This window comes from Heloderma suspectum, chromosome 1 (assembly GCF_057233095.1).
Source record: "Heloderma suspectum isolate Gila_16-S chromosome 1, 16-S_ref, whole genome shotgun sequence".
In the NCBI taxonomy this organism is placed as follows: Eukaryota; Metazoa; Chordata; class Lepidosauria; order Squamata; family Helodermatidae; genus Heloderma; species Heloderma suspectum.
In genome coordinates this window covers 84531990-84541306 of record NC_139458.1, presented here as the reverse complement: position 1 = coordinate 84541306, position 9317 = coordinate 84531990, and positions in this window count along the sequence as shown.

Sequence of the window (9317 nt, the reverse complement as noted above, 5' to 3'; positions counted from 1 at the left end):
AACACAGGCTGAATAGCCAGTCTTTCTAATGAAAGAGGCACTCTTTTCCCCCTCACCTCGACTAACTTTTTGGGTGGCAGCTGCATCAGTCAACAACCATTGCAAGCACCTTACCTGCTCAGTTCCTTTTTGTTACCACAGAGTGAGGAGCATTTTATTCATTCATTTCATTCATTCATAATACTTCTATGCTGCTTAATATTTTTTTAAATCCTAAGCAATTCACATTAAAATATATATATAATATATTATATTGAATTCTAATACAAAAGCAATATAGAATAATAAATAATTATAAACTTTACAGCAAGAATGGCAATAAACCAGCGCAGTGACATAATCCAATACAGGTTAGGGAAAGCCTATGTGAACACTTATGTTTTCAAGAGGCGTTTGAAACTTACCACAGTTTCTGCTTCTTGAACCATGCATGAGAGAGTGTTCCAGAGGGTGGGTGCCACTACTGAGAAGGCCTGTTTATGTGCTGTTACCTGGTAACATTCTGTTGGTCATAGATTGACCAGCAAAGCCCGGTCTCTCTCTTGCACGCTCTCCTCTCTCTCTCTCTCTCTCTCTCTCTCTCTCTCTCTCTCTCTCCCCCTCTCTCTGATGTTCTAGCATCTTTTTACAACTTTTTTCTGTCTCTTGATATTCTTACTGTCTGGAGGAGTGAGCATCAAGAGTTTTTGAACCTTTTTAAAAGCACAGGACAGATGTTTCACGCTGGGGACAAGGTTACTCAGAGTGCCTGACTTGCCCAGGAGAAGACCCCAATGTTGGGACCTGCCCAGTATGTCAAAACATTTACTTCAAAAGCCACAGCTGTAAGAGAATAAAGACTTGACAGCCCACCTCTGGGAGAAGGCCTTGGCCACTATTTTTCCTTATTGGCATACCACTTTTCAAACATGATTCTCAAAGCAGCTCACAGTAGCAAATCAGATTATCACCAGCTGTTGTGCAAGAGGCCCCTCCCGCCAATTCTGTTGTACAAGCAGGACTCACTGGTTGCACAATGGAGATGTAAGGTTTCTTATAGGAAGCCCCCAAACAAGTGGAAACACTCATGTCTAGATTGGGACAGGTCGGCATAGCTCCCTTACGCGAGCTCCACTGACCTGACCTGTTCCAAAAATGAGCGTTTTCTGTTGCTCCCAGAAGCATTACATCTCTGTTGCACAAGTGATGGGTATTGCTTGCAGAGCAGATTCAGCAGTACCTGTTGGATACTACCCAATGGTATTATGCGGCCCTTAGCTTTGCATCCCCAGAAAGTTGTTGGCTGGAAAAGGACGGGATGCTTGGAGACAGATGTTCTTCAAAGTCATGTCCCCAGACATGACCACTTGTTCATATTGCCACTGCTGTTGATACTACTGTTTCCAAAGCACATCTATCCTAGCCCCTAGAACTCTCCGTGGCAATGGCCGTTGGAGGCACTGGGGGAACAGTGATATATAACGTTCTTTCTGCAGCCTTGCTGTTTCTGTTGCTGCCTCACTAGGTCTGCAGCAATGGCCACAGGGCATTATCTCCACCCTGAAATAGCCTGCCAGACTTATGCTTAGAAGACAGGGCCATTGGGAAGGGCTGTGGTTCAGTGGCAGACCACATGCGGTGTATGCAAAAGATCCTTGGTTCAATTCCTGCCATCTCCAGGTAGGACTAGGAAATCCTTTGACAGCTGCTGCCAGCCAGTGTTCCTTTCCCAACCTAGGACCTTCCAGATGTTTTGGACTACAACTTCCAGGATTCCTGATCATTGGCTATGCTGATGGGGCTGGTGGGAACTGAAGCCCCAAACACCTGGATGTAGGGATGTCAGAGAAATCCGCAACCAATTCAAATGAGTTCGGATGTCTGTGAATCTGACCTTCAGATTCCAAAGCAGACCAGCTTTTCTCAAGTTGCAGAGATTCTGTGGACTTGCAGACTTTAAAAAAAAAAAAAAAACTTTCTGGAATTCTACACAAATTTAGTTGTAGAAAAATATGTAAAATAAAAGAACACCAACCAAAAATGTGCATTTCCCCCATAAGCTAAAGCATGGAAATGCACTGGGGAGGGGGTGATCTGTGTATTTTGCAAGTGCGGAAGTACGCAAATGCAAATTCGCACAAATTCGGGAAAACAAGAAAATCTGATTCTGTCGATGAGTGGATGACGGAATGAAAGGCACTGACAGATCCATGGATGGAACAGGTTTTACCAAATCCATACATTCCTATCTGGAGGGCATTAGGTTGGGGAAGGCTGGTGCAGATAATACTGAGCTGATGAACCAATCATCTGACTCAGTAGCTCCTGCATTTATAGGGCAGGTTTGTGGGGGTGGGCTTCCCCACTTGGGCTGATACCCAGCTGCTGTGCTTCCCAGCTCAGGAGCTATGAGGGGGATCCCTCAGCATACTATTGCCACAAGTGGCTCCAGTTGATGCTACAGCATGGATCCCCTCCCCTGGAGACCGGTCCGTCCAACTCCAGAAAGCCCCAACAAGGAGTGCAAAAGTCTTCCCATTTGGGTTCAGACCCTAAAAGGCCTTCTGCCACTCCCAAAGCTAAGACAACAATGAAGACTTGAGTCCTTTCAGAGCCCTCATCATTCTGATTCTCCTCCCACCCCAGTGAGGATGTCAAGTGTGCAATGAGAAGATTCTCAGGATGGCTCATTTTTGGTCATAGGCATTCACATCCTGCTGAAGTTGCTGAGCCAACCTTGCAAACTACAGAATTTAGCACACTGAGCCTAATGCTCTTGTGGTGCATGACCTCATCAAGCTTGCGGAAGAACGGTGGATGACGCCAACATTAGCTCCTGCCCCATTTTACAACGGGAGACTTGGCCTTTTCTGGTGTACGCTTTGTCACATTCCCTTGGCCCCCACCTTCCTCATGCACACACACAAGAAGAGAGGCTTCAGTCTCACATCTTTAATTCACTATCAACAGGTTCATTACAGATGCAAATCCCCGAAGACTCTCGGGCTACAAAGGAATAACAGCAGGGAATCCAAACGGGAGCTACGATGTTGCCAGCAGTTTGAACAGGGGCTTGCTGGCTAGAATAACTTAGGGAGGGAAACCCCTCCCATCCAGCGATGCTCTCCTATGTTGGCCCTCACGCATCGCCAACCAGGTCGACCGTCTAAGCTCCACCTCTAACTTTTCCCACTTCGCTCTGCGCCGCAGTCTAGCATCCCTCAGGTCACGCCCTGCGCTCTCCTCCTCCTCCTCCTGGATTCTCACGGGGGGGGGGGGAGTTCAGGCCCAGCCATCTGGGTGCTAGCATCCTGAGAAGTACACCTAACCATATCTGAACTGGCTGGGGAAGATGCCTCCCCTGGTTCTTGCTGTTCCCCTTCTGAATCTGAACTGCTAACTATCTCCATACGTTGAGAATCAATCCTGACACGCTTACCTGTACTTACCTGTAACTACTATTCTTCAAGTGGGACTTTATGTAGTCACACAATCTACCCATACAACCCCCATAGAAGCCTATTTATTTATTTGTTTGTTTATTTGTTTATTTATTTGTTCAAAGTATATATAATTGCTTTTTAGGGCTATACCCTTACAAAGCAATTACAAGGAGAAACAATACCAAATACAATTAGGTGTAGCAGATGGGTGTACAGTTACTAAGAGGAAAACTGCTGTAAATCATATAAGGCATTCACATTCTTAAGGAAAGGCTGCAGTGAAGAGAGACATTTTTTTCAAGACCTGAAAGGCGTACACTGAAGGGGGCTAAAGGTAAATCAACCAGAAGGGCGTTTGGCTCTACAATATGGCCTAAGTGCCATCTGGAAGGAACTGAGCAGGTGGAATGTTTGCCTTGCTCCTCGACTAAGGATGCCGACAACAGAAAATGTAGGAAGTGGGAAGAAGGAATGTCTCATGTTCCAGAAGTTGAGGAAAGATCCACTGTGCAGCTTGTATGGACAGAGCTGCTCAAAGATCAGTAGTTACAGGTAAATGTAATCATTTAGTAATAGGATCTTCCTTAAACCTAACTTCCTTTCTAACACATTTCAGTCTTCTTGCTCAAGGTCAGCATATGCAGGAATGTTGGACTTACCAAAGCTTCAAGGGTAGGTGATTGTTTAGGACTCGCTGTCAGGCAAGGTGAGAGTTTTCCTGGACAATGCAGTCTGAAGGAGAAGACTTCTGCTAATAAAGGCAGGCCAAAAGGAGGAGATGCCCCTTGATAATTGTGTTAGAACCTGCCCCAACCTGGTACACCACAACCCCAATGTATTAGACTTCAGTGCCCATCCTCCCCAGCCAGCACAGCCATTGTAACCTAATACTTCTGGAGGGCACCTGGTTGAGGAAAGCTGCTTATTACTTGCTTGAGGAACAGAGACTTGTCCTTTGCTCTGACTCATTCCAGCCTGCTGTTGGGCCATTTGTGACTGTGTGTGTCAGGAGCGCCCTGGTGGCCTCTTTCAGTAGACTCCAATAGCCAACTCAAAACACAGACGAAAGGATTCTTTTCAAGGCTTTAATCCTTTTACAACTTAATGACTCTTTCAGATGCTAATCACCAGCGACTAAGCAAGGAACAGCAGAGTGGCCTATGCTCCGAGTAGGCAGTTGATCCCCGATTGAAGGAGAGTCACTTGAAGACTCTGAACTTATGGGCTAGGGAGAGATCCTCCCTCTTTCCCTTGGGCCATGGGAGGCGGCCGTTGCTTGCACGCCAAACGGGCGCTACGCCTCCTTTCCGCACCCTCCATCGCTCATCGCTCCCTGCATCTGCGTCGAGCGTCCAGCAAGCCCCACTCCCGCACTTGCTCACTGCCAGGGTCACTATCTATCCCAGGAATGCCAGTAGGAGGAATCTCTGCCAGCTGCTGTGCCTGTGAGGGATGAGCTGGCTCCTCTCCCACGGACTGCTGTTCCTCCTCAGAATCAGAACTGCTCTGGGGCTCTATGGGCTCAGTTTCCACCCTGACATAGTGCGTGTTTCATTTCACTTATATTTCTATACCACCCCATCACCAAAGCAATCTGGGCGGTTCACAAAAACTAAAAACCATTCAAACACATTTTACAAAGTACTAAACAAAGCATGTACATAAAAACCATATAAACAGATAGCACACACAAATATATATCTAAACACAATTTGTTTTTATTTTCCAGTTTTGTATTCGGATGTGCAGTTATTATGAGACCGTTTTTTTAGGTGCACACTTGTGTGTGCATCTCCAACATGCACATTTCTTAGAAGCCAAATATATTTTTGCAGTAGTGAGGGCCAAAACAGACATTTCTTTAAATGTTTGTCTAACAGTTTGGTTTTTTTCATTTTTACTCTAGGTACAGTGGCCCTGATCCAGATTGGGACCTTGGGATAGGGCATCTTTTAAGATTTGCATTGGGGCCCCTGTGCCTGGTCCAGAATAAAAATGAGTGGAAGGCAAAGCTGTTTGACACAGATTTAAAGTAATGTCTGTTTTGGCCCAAGGAGTTCTGAACCAGCACTCAGCCTTGTAAGAAATGAAACCACCAGAATATGCCACTTCTCACCAGCAGGGGGCATATTTACCTTTAAAAACCTACCGAGTCAGCCCTGCCCATGAACCTCCTGATTGGATCCAGATGACCCTGCAAAGAAATAAAGTACAACAGAACCTCATTTACTTGCTCTCTTCCTCTCACAGCCCTTTATTCCACCAATGCATTTTGTCTCCTCACCATGAAAGTGTGACAAAGACCGTCTGTCACATAGAAACTGCTTTTTGATTGCCCAGTGTGAAATCTTCCAGCACTCTAATTACAAGCAAATTGCTTAGTGTTGAAACTTGAAAGGCAATGTTCTACTGAAGAATAAAAGAATCCATCCCTTCTGTTCAAAGTGTCATTGTGTCTGCCTGGAGTGGGAAGGCACTCCAGAAAAGAAGCTTATATTTGGGTATAGCCAAGTACAGACAGCAGCTTTTCTTCTGATCAGATTGTCTCTTTCTGTGACTACAGAACTATGGCTGTGAAAAAGAGCATATGCAGATAAAAATGAAGCTATTACTCCTCTTGAACAAATGGATTTTTCTCATTGAATCTTTTTGTGGTTATATGATTTTGCTATATTACATAGCTATAGCAAGACCTGTGGAAACAATACAAGGCAACCTCATAACAACCCATTAGACGTGGATGCTTCCAAGGGAGGTGAGGAGAAAAGGATTCTATGGTGTGAATTTCCTGTTAATGAAGCTGACTGGTTTCTATGGAGATATTTGCTATGCTATCCATCTTCATTTTCCTGCCTCCCCTTCTCTACCTTCCCTGAAATCCCAGGCGGATCAGTGAGGCTAAAGTGAAACGGGCATATCAAGCTAACTATGTAGCCCTACAGTGCACACTGGGAAGGGTGTAGACAAAATAAACTGGCCCCACAAGGCGCTGTTGTTTCAAGAAAGGCACTCAGCCTTCCCTGACGGTGCTACTTAGATTACCAATCTTATATTGTGGGAATCTAAGCAAGTGGTGGATATGAGGAGACAAATTGCTAGGCTATACAAGCAGAGGGGCTGCTGTTCAAACAATATTTGAGTTCCTATTTACAAAGGACTCTAAAAATAGCAAAGGTATTGGGAATCAGGAGACTGCAACAGAAGTAGGAAATACAATTCTGTCCACCAAGCCTGGAGTAAAGACGGATGTCTTACAAAACAGACCATTTCCTTCCCTCATCCTATGTTCATGGTCAGGCTCTGCTGAATGAACACAGATTCAGAGGAATGGTCCAACCAAGATGGTCAGGGGTATGCAAAACAAGCCCTATGAAGAAAGGTTGAAGGAACTGGGTATGTTTAGCCAGGAGAAGAGGGGGAAGCATGATAGCACATTTCAAATACCTGAAAGGCTGTCACACAGAAGAAGACAAAATACTTCCCCCGCCCCAGTAGGCGGGACTAGATCTAATGGGCTTAAGTTACGGGAAGGTAGATTTTGGTTGAACATTAGGAAAAACATCTTAACAGGAACAGCAGTTCGACAATGACACCAGCTCCTTGAGGGGAGGAAGGAACTTTTCCTGGCTGGAGGCCTTCAAGCAGAGGCTGGACAGGCATCTGTTGGAGATGCTTTAGCTCTCGACTGACTGTATCAAGCAGAGGGCTGGACTAGTTGGCCTACAGGGCCACCTCCAACACTTATGGAGCATAGCTTAGTGGTAAAGCACATGATTTCCCCACATGATTTCCTTAGTGGTAAAGCACATGATTTCCCCCCAATTGTCTCAGGTTCAGTCACTGGCATTTCCAGTTAAAAAGATCTCCAGTAGCAGGATTGAGCGAGAGCCACAGAGCCATTGCATTGGGCTGGACAGACCAATAACCTGACTCAGTAGGCCTGCCTAGGTGTCCATTTGGGTAGAACTGAAGAGAGGGGATCAAGGTAATGCCCTCTGATCCTTCCTCCAGCCCAGGGATGGTCCTTCCATGACACAGGGTGAATCCCCCGCATCAGGCTGTAACAATATGGAAGAACTGCTGGATTGGGCCTGGATGGGGTGCGCTTCCTGAGACGAGCCAGGAAGTAGTTGAGGGCAAGATCCACTGCTTCTGGCCTGAGGAGAGGGAGGCCACAGCCTGAGAGAGCTCTGTAGAAAAGGCTTTGTTTAAATAAAACAGGTTTGTTTGGAAGGCAGAATCTGTTTGAGTCTGGGGGGTGGAGTCCACCAACTTTGAAACACAGGCGGGAGATCCCAACGGACAGCAGATTCCACCCCCAGGAGAACTGCACACCCTTCCTGGCACTTCAGAATGCTGGCCGCTCTCCTGCTGTGGCAAGAGCTGCTGGCTCAGCTCTCTGGAGCGCCACCTGCCTGATGCCTCACTTTGAGGACCCCTCTGAGTGCAGCATTGGGTGGTGGATTGCCTGTGTTGCCACAGCACAGGCAGACTCCAGAGCCTCCTCCTCACCAATGCCTCACTGTAAGGAAGGAACCCGTCAGCAAGGCATCACCGCCACCACTGCCACTGGGAGGAGGAGCAGGAGGGCAGTGACTGCTGCCTGAGAAGGTAGGACTGGAGGTGGAGAAGGTGGAAGGGGGTGGGCCCTCACGGCCAGGCAGGGGAGAGAAGAGAGGGTAGCAGTGGGGGGAAGGGCTGTGTGAAGGTTTGAGGCCTACAGAGGCAAAGGGAAAAAAAGTCAGGCCTAGAGGCCTGGAGTTTTCTGTTGGGAGGGAGTATCCTTGAAAGGAGTCATTTCATTTCCCTGGTTAAGTTTCAATTCCATTTCCCCAGTTAAGTTTCATGTCTTCAGGTTTGAAACAGTACTTTTGGTTTTGAGGGAGGAGGTATAAAACCAGAGAGTCAGAAAGACCAGAGCAGTAAGGGCAGAGTCAGGAAGAGCAGAGCACAAAGCAGGAGTAGGAAGAAGCAGCCTGGAGATGTCTAAGTATAGCTAGGGTAAAGGAACTTACATTTTGCAACTTTTATTTTCTCTTAATGTCTTTTGTATCACTCAGCTCTGTTCTGTAAATACCTTGAGTTGCGATTGGCTTGCTTTAATTTACCAGTAAACTGTTGTGATTAAACCCTGTGTCTAGAGTGTCAGCCACCCACATCTACAGCCTAAACCCCACGTTATTGGAAACAGGAAGGTTAAAAGAAGGAAGGCGGGACTCTTAAGGAGGCAAGAGTTCCTTAAGGAGAGGCCAGGTCATAAGGGGAATGCTGACAGGCTGCTATCACCACTGCTGCCACCACTACCACCGTCATCGTTGTCGGGGAGGGGCAGCCATCACCATTGTCGTGGCCCGGTGGAGGAGGGGGAGAGAAACAAGCAGAAGCAGGGGAGAGGAGGGGAATGGGTTGCAGTTGGTGAGTGAATGTCATCATCGTTGTTGGTGAGGGGGTGAGCAGCTACCACCACCTCTGTTATTATGGCGGGGGGGGCAGAGAAGGCAGCAGCTGGGGGGAGGAGGTGGAGCCATCATCATTTTCATGGGATGGGTCAGGCGGGTGTGGCCAGCAGGGGAGATAAGACAGGGCAGCAGCAAACCATCCTGCCTCAGATGGCGGGAGGTGTTTCACCAGCCGTGCTCCAACCTATATGCATTCAGGGTTCTGATTTGCTGACAGTCATGTTCATACACATTTCCATGGATGTGATTCATACCCTCCATTCTTCCAGGCCATGGATCAAGTTTATGCGACCCTATGTGCTTTCAGGTATATTTGTGTAGGCCCTGTGCAATTGGGATCCTTGAATATGTGGAAGTTAGGAACAGGGCCAATCCCCATGACCCAAATGTTCCCCCAACATGCCTTCATTTCTCTGAAGAGGGCTAGAATAAGCGA